This window comes from Mytilus californianus, unplaced genomic scaffold, assembly GCF_021869535.1.
Source record: "Mytilus californianus isolate M0D057914Y unplaced genomic scaffold, xbMytCali1.0.p SCAF_4, whole genome shotgun sequence".
NCBI classification, from domain to species: domain Eukaryota; kingdom Metazoa; phylum Mollusca; class Bivalvia; order Mytilida; family Mytilidae; genus Mytilus; species Mytilus californianus.
In genome coordinates this window covers 70046140-70059159 of record NW_026262690.1, presented here as the reverse complement: position 1 = coordinate 70059159, position 13020 = coordinate 70046140, and the positions used below count along the sequence as shown (strand labels likewise).

The window sequence follows — 13020 nt, the reverse complement described above, 5'->3', positions numbered from 1 at the left end:
AATAGTGCATAATTTTACTTATTATTTTTTCATAACTCTTTAATTTCATCTTAGAATCAACATTTTTGCCCATCTACATATATGTTTGGATATATCACAGCTTCCTCATACATTTCAAAAGTCAACTTTTTTTAAATGAATATATTCCATGCATTTCCTTTGTTTTTATACGACCGCAAAAATTAAAAAATTTTTGGTGGTATATTGGTATGACGTTGGCTTCGTCGTCGTCCGAAGACACATTACTTTTCGCACTCTAACTTTAGTTTAAGTGAATGGATCTCCATGATTCAAAATTTTATTTTTGAGTTATTGAGTATTTTGTTAAGAAAGGGGGAGGGGTTTTTCACATGTCGCGCTGTATCTCAAAAATGATTTAAAATTTTTTTTTTGAGATATTGATTTTTTTTTTTTAAAAGGGGTGTTTTCACATGTCGCGCCGTATCTCAAAAACGATTTATGACTATTGCTTAAAATTTTACACACTTCTTAGTTATACTAATCTAAAGATCTGTATACTTTTTGGTTTTGATTCAAAATTTTATTTTAGAGATATTGAGTTTTTTGTAAAAAAAAAAAAGGGGGGTTTTCGCATGTCACGCCGTATGTCAGAAACTATTTATGCTTATTGTATAAAAATTCACACACAAGACGACGGGCGTATCATGCGCTCATGGCGCAGCTGTTTATTGTAACTTCCAGACATAAATTGTGTGTTAGTGTATGGATCTCTCTGACATTGTACCACAAGGTTCCATATCGCAAAGGGAATGCTGGGATTGATTTTTGGGGGTAATTGCCTCAAAATTTTAGGAATTAGGGGCCAAAAAAGGGGCAAAAAACAAGCATTTTTCTAGTTTCATGATAATAACTTGTGTGTAAGTGTATGGATCTTTCTGAAATTGAACTACAAGGTTCCATATCACAAAGGGAAAGCTGGAATTGAGTTTGGGGGTAATTGCCCTAAACGTTTAGGAATAAGGGGCCAAAAATAGCATTTTTCTAGGTCCCAGACAATAACTTGTGTTCAAGTGTATGGATCTCTCTGAAATTGTACTGCAAGGTACCATACCACAAAGGGAAAGCTGGGATTGATTTTGGGGGTAATTGCCTCAAAATTTTAGGAATTAGGGGCCAAAAAGGAGCAAAAAACAAGCATTTTTCTAGTTTCAGGACAATAACTTGTGTGTTAGTGTATGGATCTTTATGAAATTGTACTACAAGGTTCCATATCACAAAAGGAAAGCTGGGTTTGAGTTTGGGGGTAATTGCCCTAAATGTTTAGGAATTTGGGGCCAAAAAGGGGCCTAAAAACAAGCATTTTTCTAGTTTCCAGACAATAACTTGTGTTCAAGTGTATGGATCTCTCTGAAATTATACTGCAAGGTACCATACCACAAAGGGAAGGCTGGGATTGAGTTTATGGGTGATGAATCATATCCATATTGATCTCTGACTCACACTTAGAAATGTTTTAAACAGAATAATACAATAGACGATACTTTAAAATACTTAGCACATATAAATGCTATAAGTTTTAAACTTTTCTATTCTTTCCATATCATACACTCAGTTCTTTTGTTTATCCGTTTGGGGACACTGATAGGTGATTAGAAATCAATAATAATTATAACGGCAATCATCCTTATCACACACATCTTCAAATAGACTCCTTATGCAAATTAAAAGGTAAGCTCCGCCTGATCAGTTGAAATAACATTGGTAATAATTATTAAAATTATTTTCACAGAGTGCTTGATGGTACAGGTATACTAATTATATATCAAAAAAACTGAAGTTTTATATAAAAAGGGAAACAGTTGTGATTTATGATTTATGTTAAGACTCTAAATTTCAAATGATCATTGTTTGTAATATTCATAAGTTCATGATTTTATCATTTAGACAAGTTGGAGTTTTTTTTCTCTCTCTTTGATGACTAGAGACTAGAACTAATAAACAGAAACATGAAGATATAATTTACAGAATTAAATTGGAAAGTTACCATTAAATAAATAGCTTGAGGACACTGAAAATCAAGTTATATTGTTGAATGCTCCTAGAAATTAAATGTTTCTTTATCTGTTTGTCCCAGCTAGAGGTAATGGATGGATTTCTAAAATGATTAAAGAAGGTGGAAATTTTACTGATTGACTTGTACATTTTGTTTTGTACATTAACAAATATTTCTTTTTATTCCTACCACTTTGGGCTATAATATGAATACTTTTATTGATAATGTTTCCTTTGTCCAACAGATAAATTGTGTCACACTTTTCTCAGGTAAATTTACTAATAATATACATGTACCTATACTAATGAACAGAATGACTTCTTATGTGGATTGTGGACAGCATCTTGAGAGTAATGAGTTATATGGTATGGTTCTTCCTCATTGTGGAAGGCCGTATGGTGACCTATCTTTGTTAATTTATGTGTCATTTGGTCTCTTGTGGAGAGTTTTCTCAGTGGCAATCATACCACATCTTCTTATTTTTATATATAATGTATGAGCACTTTTAAGTTCTGTCACATACCCGCAATTGTACATGTACTTCCTGTTTGCTTATAATTTGTAAAATTTGACTTTGTAAATGTGAGCCCTTTGTCATGTTTGTCTGGCTTTGTGGATCTGTTATACACCTCCTTTGAATAATAGTGGGGTACATGCTTAGCACAACAATGCATGCAACTGCCTTATAAACATGATAAAATGACTTAACATGTAGAAAAGTTAATCACAAATATTTATGAATCAATTGTAGTTGATAATTGGTATGCATTTATTAGATTTCTACCAACATGTTACATTTGTTCTCTCTGAAAAATTATTAAATAATTTAATAGCACTCTATTTATTAAAAAAAATATGCAGACAGTTTTTGAAAGAATTTATAAAGAGAGAAAATGGAAAATGAACTTACAATGACTCAAAAAGGAAGAAAAAAATAATGAATACATTTTGTACATGTCTAATCACTAGACATATGTACTAAAAAAATTTCTATTATATATCTTGTAAAAACATATGCATGTAAAGTTATATGTATTAACAAAGGTTTATTGGATATATTTTATAATCTCTAATTATACTAAACATTCAGCCGTTGTCATAAACTTCTTCAAAGATTTTCTCATCTGAAACTGTAAGATCAATTTCAACTAAACTTGAATTGAATGATCCTTTTGGTATCTATTATCAAGTTTTTATGGCTCCTTAACAAAGTTGTCAGGGCCATATAGTTTTACCCTTGTCCGTCATTCCGTCATTCCTCAACAAACCATTATATGCAATTTTTATACGCCTGTCCGTCCGTCCGTCCGTCTGTCTGTCCGTCTGTCTGTCTGTCCGTCTGTCTGTCCGGCGTAAACATGTCGCACTGTAACTTGAGAATGATTTATCCAAATTTCATGAAACTTAACATAGTTGTTTCTTATGATGGTCAAACGATCTGTATACTTTTTGGTGAAAATAAGATTAAAACTTTTTGAGTTACGGGACTTAGTAACTAAAACAGGTGTGTGTTTTTTTTCACATGTCGCGCCGTATCTCAAAAACAATTTATGATTATTGCTTAAAACTTTACACACTTCTTAGTTATATTAATCTTAAGATCTGTATACTTTTTGGTGATGATTCAAAATTTTATTTTAGAGATATTGAGTATTTTGTTAAAAAAGGGGGAGGGTTTTTTCACATGTCGCGCCTATCTCTAAAACAATTTATGATTATTGCTTAAAATTGTACACACTTCTTAGTTATATTAATCTAAAGATCTGTATACTTTTTGATTTTGATTCAAAATTTTATTTTTGAGATATCGATAATTTTTTTTTAAAAGGGGGGTTTTCACATGTCGCGCCGTATCTCTAAAACGATTTATGATTATTGCTTAAAACTTTACACACTTCTTAGTTATATTAATCTTAAGATCTGTATACTTTTTGGTTTTGATTCAAAATTTTATTTTAGAGATATTGAGTTTTTTGTAAAAAAAAAAGGGGGTTTTCGCATGTCACACCGTATGTCAGAAACTATTTATGCTTATTGCATAAAAATTCACACACAAGACGACGGGTGTATCATGCACTAATGGCGCAGCTGTTTATTTCTAAACGCCTTCAGATATTGGGCTGATTTTTGGTATGTGAGTTAACCATGATAAGTTACAGATCAAGTTTAAGTTTCGTTCCGCTCTGCTAATTTTTGCCGAAATTACAGGCTTTGGACTTTGATAAATTGTTGAAAATCACAGTTATACAGACTTTTTTTCTAAACACCTTCAGATATTGGGCTGATTTTTGGTATGTGAGTTAACCATGATGAGTTACAGATTGAGTTTAAGTTTCGTTCAGCTCTGATGATTTTTGCCGAAATTACAGGTATTGGACTTGAAAATTGTTGAAAGCACAATTATACAGACTTTTTTCCTTTACGCCATCAGATTTTGCCCAATGATTTTTTTATATGTAAGTCTACCATGATGAGTTACAGATCAAGTTTATGTATCATTCCGTTATGCTGATTTTCATGTCGTTTCAACACATCTTGTTAGATCTGCAGTACATCCACTTCCTGTTTGCTGATAGTTTGAAATTTAACTACTCATTGATCAAGGAAATTTTTCTTCAAACTAGTATTGGTCTTGAGAGCTGGATACTATCCATACATGTTTGTGTCCACATGTGTTGTTGAAATTGCAGATTTTTCAACTTTTTGAGACGGGGCCATTCGTGTCATTCTGACACATCTAGTTATTATTCTATTCCTGTCAATCAGCAAAAATGGCTGCTGTGGCTTAAAATAGAGCTGAAGGGTAAAATGTATTTAATATCTTTTTATTATCTTGAAAACTGTACATGCTATTTATAATAGATATAGAAAATCTGACATGGGTAAAAATGCTATATATTATGTAGGTCAAGATTTACTTGCATTCTATTTGTCACAAAAATATCAGACTCATATAGGAGTTGTTGCCCTTAATCAGGATTTTTTTTCTGTTATTATTGCCTATTATCTCAAAAACTATAAAAGAAAGGTACAACTGTAAACAGCAAATATGATTAGGAATACAAGAGCTACGTAAAGGTAAATGACCTTAATCATTGGATGACTCTTAAAGGAGTTATTGCTCTTAAGGGCAGATGATACAGTAGCAAGGGCAGATAATAATGTTTTTGCAACATTACTTATTATACAAAGAATCTAAAATTCACAGAAAAATCACTAAGGTCATCAAATCAGTAACCAGAATTAGTATTTGCAATGGAAAACCAACATGTTGTTACAATGTATATTTATGCACATGAAATTTACTGCAGGGGCAAAAAATTTGAGGCAGATGAAAATTGTTTACTTTTCTAGCTTAAATAAATTAGTATATATGACAGTAAATCATATAGTGTATAGCTGCACAAAGATGTTGCATTAAGAATACAATGGGACATAATTTTTGCCGTAAAAGGAAATGAGATCTCAGCATTTAAACAACTAGGTTTTCTATTTCTAGTTAAAAAATGAGCACATTTACCCCCATTTTTATAAAGGAATTCTCATGTCTGTCCATCACATTTTGGGTTTCCAGATGAGAAATAGAGAACTGCTTCTTGAAATTAAATACATTTTAATGGATTAGTTTTTATCAAATACAGGACTGAGGTTATATTTAAATTTATCTTTACTGTTCCCATGGGCAGATCCAGGATTTTAGGTTAGGGGGGCGCAAAATTAAATTCTGGCCGAACAGAGCGAGGCGAAAATTTTTTGAGGTAAAATTATCGAAATATTCTTAAGCTGAGGACAACACATGCTTTGCAAATTTTAGGGGGGCCCATGCCCCCACCTGAATCCTCCCCTGATTCCAGAATTATATGGTCCTTGATTGTTTGAAAACTTAAAAATTTACTGTTTCCAGATGATAAATGGAGAACCTTTTTTTTCAAATTTACCTGGTAATGAAATGTTCTGGACCCCTAATATAAGCTATATGGTTTGCTTCTTACCTCCTACGGATCCATAGAGGGTTAGTAAAATCCATAGTGGTGAGACAGAGGGCAGAATCCCCTATGGATTTTAATAATCCTCTATAGATCCGTAGGGGGTCAGTAGTGTACCGTATAATGAATTTATCACACACAGGACTTTTCCTGCCATTGAAGTTTTGTATAAAAATAAACAATGAAACACAATAACATTAATAGATGACGTCACCATTAATAATAGACGTGACGTCATGAATCCCATATGAAATCTACTGACCCCATATGGATCCATAGGTGGTCACCACGTGACAGCGTTAAACAAAACATAACGTCACTGATAACCCAAGGTGTGATAAAGACAGGTATAATTTGATTTTGTAGTTTCACTTGTATCATTCTAGAGTTATGGTACTTGATTGTTGGAAAAGCTTAAGGTGTATAAATTAAGTAACATTATAAATGGACTGGGTGCAAAAAATTATCTCTTTCTGTTTGAAAGTGTTATATTTTTAGAAAAGTATGGAAAATTGAAATTTTGTGTTTTTAACTTCAAACTGAAATATCTTTTTGTGTACATGATGTAAGTCATGAAGGTATATTTATTACCTGCGCCTGAAGCAAGTCTAGTTACCTCTCGACTCCGTCTTGGTTTCTATGAAGGGGAAGGATTTGATATTTGGTCTGCAGCTTTATAATGTTGAGTTGTAGCAAGTAAGAAATTTTTACATCTGCCCTGTAGCCACTTCCTGTTTGCCGATAGTTTGAAATTTTACAAGGAAAATTTTTGTCAAAGTTTTCTTTGCTTCATTGAAAGGGAATGATCAGTTATGCTCCAGTATACATTTTACCTAAATCAATTGCATGTAGTGACATAGGTCCAGACCTGGTATTGGTCTTGTTTTGCATATAAATGATAGTGCATATCAAAATTGATTGTGTCAAAATTTAAAGGAAAAATCAACAAGCAATCTTTTCTGTATCATATGCTTTGAAATGACGACTTTTGTCTAATTTTCATGTTTTTTTTGCAATTATCTATAAGACTATAGCAGTTATGTTAAGTAGAACTGTATACTTAAAAATGATTAGCAATACAAGAGCTGCAAAAATGTTAATATTACAGAAACCGTTATATGAGTCTTTAAGAAGCTATTCAATTGTCCTTTAATTAAGGACGATTTTTGTCTTATTTTAATGTGTTTTTCCCAGTTTTTATATACTATCTCAAAAACTACAATAGATGGATAGAAACTGCAAAACACCAAAAAAGATCTGCTAGGTAAGATCAACAAATAAGCAAGTGTCACAAATTGCAAAACAGGTGAAAATAAATGTCAAAATATCAGGTGTGCAATTAAGCCTGTTCAGGCTCTTTGGAGTTTCCAACTTCTATAAAGAATCTGGTTAGATGTATACTTATAGTGATCAAATCTTTTTTTTCACTCAAATTTATTTTAAAAGGCCTAGGGTAAAAAGTGGTTTTATCAACTAAAAGTAAATATTAATAAATCAATTAATAATCAGAAAAAAATCAAGATTATTGGGCTTGTGAATATGTGCTTAATTGGTTAGAGCTGTTGTCTGCTCTATGGTCGGGTTGTTGTCTCTTTGACACATTCCCCATTTCCATTCTCAATTTTACCTACAGGAATGGTATATACTGTGAAAACCTTTCTGTGACTAACCTTTACCTGAGACTACTATAACACTATCATAGTGTTATAGTAGTCTCAGCCTTTACTCAGTGTTAAATAATGGCAGTTTTAAACTCAGATATTTTTGAGAGGTCATCTGTCCAGGAGGCAATTGTCACAGATGTAGCCTGTAATCAATACTCCAAACTGTGATGTCTAATTCCTGGATTTTTCCTGAATTTTAATCTGTGTATTTAAGAATGATTAACACACTATTACCAATGAGATTAGATATGAACAGGTCATAAAAATCAATCAAGGCTACTGCAGTCAAATTCCAGGTAAAGTCGTTTTTATTTTAATTTATATTTTTCTATAAAGAAAAATGGTAGGAGAAAAGGAGAAGATTTTTCGATAGGATTTAGGGTTTTCATCCACAAAATGTAAATATTCATTGAACACACATATAAGTGCATTTTCATTTGTTATTTTTTTCTTATTATATTGTAAGTGTATATTATAGTCAAATTTCATAGATTTTGTAACATATATATATACATTTGTACATGTATGTATCAACTATTGTTTTTGTCCTTGCTTGTATTTTTTTTTAATGTTTTTTATCAGTGCTTCCATACATTGTGTAGCTAGATTAAATACAAATTTGGAAGAATAAAATCTATCAATGTTATCTATGATTTTTATTCAATAATGTCATATTTGATGAAATATGTTGAATAATCTGGCTGTTTAAACTTACACGTGGTAATTTAACTTGCAAATTCCATTCAATATCTGCTTATGTGTTTTATGCCATAAGCATAAATAGATATATAAATGACATGTGTTACAGGTTCATGATGTTATTGAAACGAAGGTTATCAAATATGCCGTCTGGCCCTAGAGGGGTTGATACCTTAATTTTAAGAATGAATGAAACCATATTTTTTTTGTCAAAAGCATCTGACTTGCACAATCTTGACTGTCTGTACGATTACAATTTTTTGAAGAATTCTGGTTTGTTTGTTTTTTTTTTAGAAATGGCTCAGCTTTTATTGTTATGTTAACTTGCAGATAACTAAGCAGCTTGCTGTCCTTGAAAATTTGGTCTGAAGCTGTCGAAACTGAACGTAAATTTCAGACCCTTTATTTGTCTACAGATATCAATTAAACTCCGTTTGGTGAATCAGTTGAAGTGTTGTTGTCAATTTTGAATATTAGATATCAATTAAGTCAAAACTCAACATCAGTAGTTAGAAGAGTTAAAATGCAACCAGCGATTTTTTTATTCTCTCATTTTATTCTCTCATTTTTTTATTCTCAATTTTATGTCAGACCAAATTTCAACTTTATTGGTTTAATGGTCATTATCATGTACAAGTGTTGACAAATGTCAGAGGGAATTTGCACTGATAAGAACAGTATGAGACAGTACACCAGATGACACATACGTCAGTCAAAGGTCACCTTAAAGTTGGAAACAATCAGGTTTGGAAACGTGGAATTTTTAAATGCAGTTATTTAGTATAATTGACTGGATTTTATCATTGATACACATTGCATGTAGTTTAATAAGTCACGTTTCCATCCATATTCATCAGGGTAATTTTGTCATTTAATAATATACCGGTATTATTAAAGGGACATTGGCCACGATTTAGACAAAAAATTGAACTATTTTTTTTGTTTCAAGTATTAATAAAAGCAGAATGTTGAAATAATATTTCTGTATACCTGCAGTTAGTTTGGCCCAAATTTGTCAAAATAAGCTTAAATACATCGAAGATGACTTGATACATGTATTTTAAGTTTATTCATAACCACAGGAAGTGATGTCCTTGTGGTGTAATTTCACACCCAAATTAGAAATAACCACTTCCTAAGAGCTGATTATTGACCTATTCAAAAATATACGCTTAAGCAATTTGAAAAATTCTTCAAAACTGCTGTTAATTGTGAAGTTTCCAAAGGTGACAAACATCAATTATTCACTTTATCATAATTTGGCTGGAAAATAGAAATTTTGTTATTATATATAATGCTACAAAGAACTGAACAAATTATTGTTATTAAAAAGAGAAGTGAAAAAGACCTGTATATGTCTTATGGGTTTTTAAAATCAAGTTTCTTACAGCCACATCTTTTATTCAAATCTTAAAATTCTTTTCAAACGGGATGTATAGAGACACACACACGTTCATTTTTATCTATAAAGAAGTCACTCCTAACTATCCTACTACCTGATGATACATTTATTTTTGGCATTGCACAAGTCATGTCTTCTTTGACTGTTCATGACGTTAAAATACTAAATCCCTGGGATGTATTTTAGTTGATTTTAGTCTCTGATGCATGATTTTTTATTATTAACTGTTTTGGCTTTGAACTAGCTGTCAGTAACTGCGAGTACTCTCAAATCGTACTTTCTTTTTAATTTGACCTGTTGATACTATTTGTAATGCTTTTTTGTTATTTAATGTTAACATGGATCTTGTCTATATACCAGCTTTGATTATTTGGTATTTAATTACTACAGATTTTCACTTCTTCGTACTATGAACATCAAAATTATTTCATTTTTCCTTAGATGCTATTCTTGGACCTGTACAGGAAGTTTTATCTAGCACTAATTGTATATTTTAATGTTGATATTCACCCCATATGTACCAAGTGTTATATTAGTTTTATTGATATTAAAGAAATTTCTTGGTATTCCTAAACGGAAGATTTTATACACACAGAAGAAGAAGTATACATAACAACAAAATTATTTTCATTTACCTGTGTATAATATGACGCAGGTTTCTTCAAAAGTGATGATTTTCTATAAATTGTTTGAAATTTCACAGTGATAACATATTCTAACTTTGTTTAAACCTGTTTATTTACTTTTGACTTTAATTATTTATCCCTTGTAATTTTTTATTAACTATGTATTTGCATTCAGGTGTCACAGGTCAAATTTATTCGTTCATTGTGTGTTAATTTACGTTTTTTGATTGAGTTAAGCCTTCCAATTGATATTTTATAGTGTGTTTTTCTATGTTGTGATGTTATACTATTGTTTCAGAAAAGGGAGAAGGTTTGGTACCATTAAAACGTTTAATCCCGCTGCCAATGTTTGCACCTGTCCTAAGTCAGGAATCTGATTACAGTAGTTGTCGTCTGTTTATGTAGTTCATACGTGTTTCTCGTTTCTCGTTTTTATATAGATTAGACCGTTGGTTTTTCCGTTTGAATGGTTTTACACTAGTAATTTTTTGGGGCCCTTTATAGCTTGCTGTTCGGTGTGAGCCAATGCTCCCTGTTGAAGGCCGTACCTTGACCTATAATGGTTTACTTTTATAAATTGTAACTTGGATGGAGAGTTGTCTCATTGGCGCTCATACCACATCTTCCTATATCTATTAAAATTTTCATAGTCAAGTGTACATTCATTTCAAGTCATGAATGGATTAAACTTTTATAGAAATATCTTAATTGTTTCATTTGAATTTATGTGGTGGTATTTTACGTATTTTTCAGGTAATGTAAACCATGGTACTACATCTGGATGAATTTGTTTACCTGAGGAAAAGTGACAAAGAAAGAAAATAAGATGCTGACGCTGGACATTTCTATCATGACATAGATACAAGGAACAAAAATAGACTACAGAACATTTACCAAGGTATCATACCATTACACTAGAAGAGGGTTTGGATGGGGTCCATCATTTCTGTATTCTTTTAATTTTTGGAATATTTCTATATTCTTAATATTTTTGCACATTATTCTCTATTCTTTATATTTTAACACCCCATTTCTCTCTATTCTTTATTTTTTTGCCCCTTATTCTCTCTATTCTTATTTTTTGCCCCTTTTTATACGCCCGTTTACGGGACATATTATGGTACACCGTTGTCCGTCTGTCCGTCGTCAACATGTCGGACATTAACTCAAAAATGCTTTACCCAATTTGCATAAAACTTTGGTGAATTGTTTATATCTATTGACGTGAGCTCCCTTTCGTTTTTTATAAAATTTAGATTTTACGTTTCCGAGTTATGAAGTTTTATTCATTAAAATAAGGGGGATTTTCCAGTTTTCGGACAATAAGTCAAGAATGCTTTCACCAACTTGCAAGAAATTGTGGTGAATTGTTTATATCTATTGACATGAGCTCCCTTTTGATTTTTATAAATTTTAGATTTTATGTTTCCGAGTTACAGGGTTTTATTCATAAAAAAAGGGGTGATTTTCCAGTTTCGGACAAAAACTCAAAAATGCTTTCAGCAATTCTTATGAAACTTTTGCGAATTGTTTGTATGTATTGATATAAGCTCCCTTTAGAATTTTATAAATTCTATACATTTCTGAGTTATGGGGTTTTATCCATTAAAAAAAGGGGTGATTTTCCGGTTTTCAGACAATAATTCAAAAATGCTGTCACCAATTCTCATGAAACTTTGGTGAATTGTTTATGTAAGCTCCCTTTTTATTTTCATAAATTTCTAATATGACATTGAGAATTAATTAAACTTTATTTGTTTATAGTCTGACAACAGATTTACTAAGTATTGCACAACAGCAAGAAATCTTTAATTGAACATAAATTCAAATCATATAACCAATTTCAAGTTCTTTGACTACATTTATTTAGAAACCTATAATATGATAAATATTTAATTACAATCCAATTTCAGACCTGAATCAAGCTTGAATATTGTGTCCATTTTTGCCCCAACTGTTCAGGGTTGGACCTCTGCGGGCATATCTAGCTGCGCTCAGCGAAGCAGTTTATTCTCTATTCTTTAATTTTGGCCACTTTTCTATTCTTTTGGGCCATTATTCTTGATTCTGTAAACCCCATCCATATCCTCCTTTAAACTATGCATTGTTACCAATATACTTTCAGCTGGTCAGTTCACTTTGGATTTTTTTGAAGATTCAAGATCTAAAGCTACAATCATATTTATTACAGTTGATCTGTATGGAAATCAGCCACCTCTAGCTGAGGCAAAACAAAGACTTGAAAATTAATATTTGGCATAAAATTGCTTTCTCTGAATGACTTGCTTTTTCAACTTAAATGTTTGTGGAGAAATAAACTTTCAATTTTAAAAAACTGTTAAAGAACAAAAAGAATTTGAGAGAAAAAAATGTTTGTCAAGAGCTGCATTTGACATGCATGTTTTAACGAAAATAGTGGTGGATATTTTAGGGGTTCTTGGGCAATAATCTTTATGCACTTCCCATGAAAAAGACAGAAGGGTCACAAACTTTTAAATTGTGTACAAGTTGAACATAATTGAAAACCATAAGTAATACACTGAAAAGTTGTAAATGTTATCAATATACTATTAAAAGACTAATGTCTTTAGAATTTGAACCCATTTGAATTTGTAGATAGTATTAACAG

General features: G+C 31.5%; 1 protein-coding gene across 2 annotated transcripts in view; it reads left to right on the top strand.

The window, feature by feature from the left end:
• LOC127698645 (uncharacterized) overlaps positions 1–13020 on the top strand; it is a 45823-nt gene that overhangs the window by 12349 nt on the left and 20454 nt on the right. For both annotated transcript variants that reach the window (XM_052202215.1, XM_052202216.1), the window contains exon 2: positions 11145–11289. The gene's annotated coding sequence lies outside the window, so the exon portion shown is untranslated. The remainder of the gene's footprint in view (positions 1–11144; positions 11290–13020) is intronic.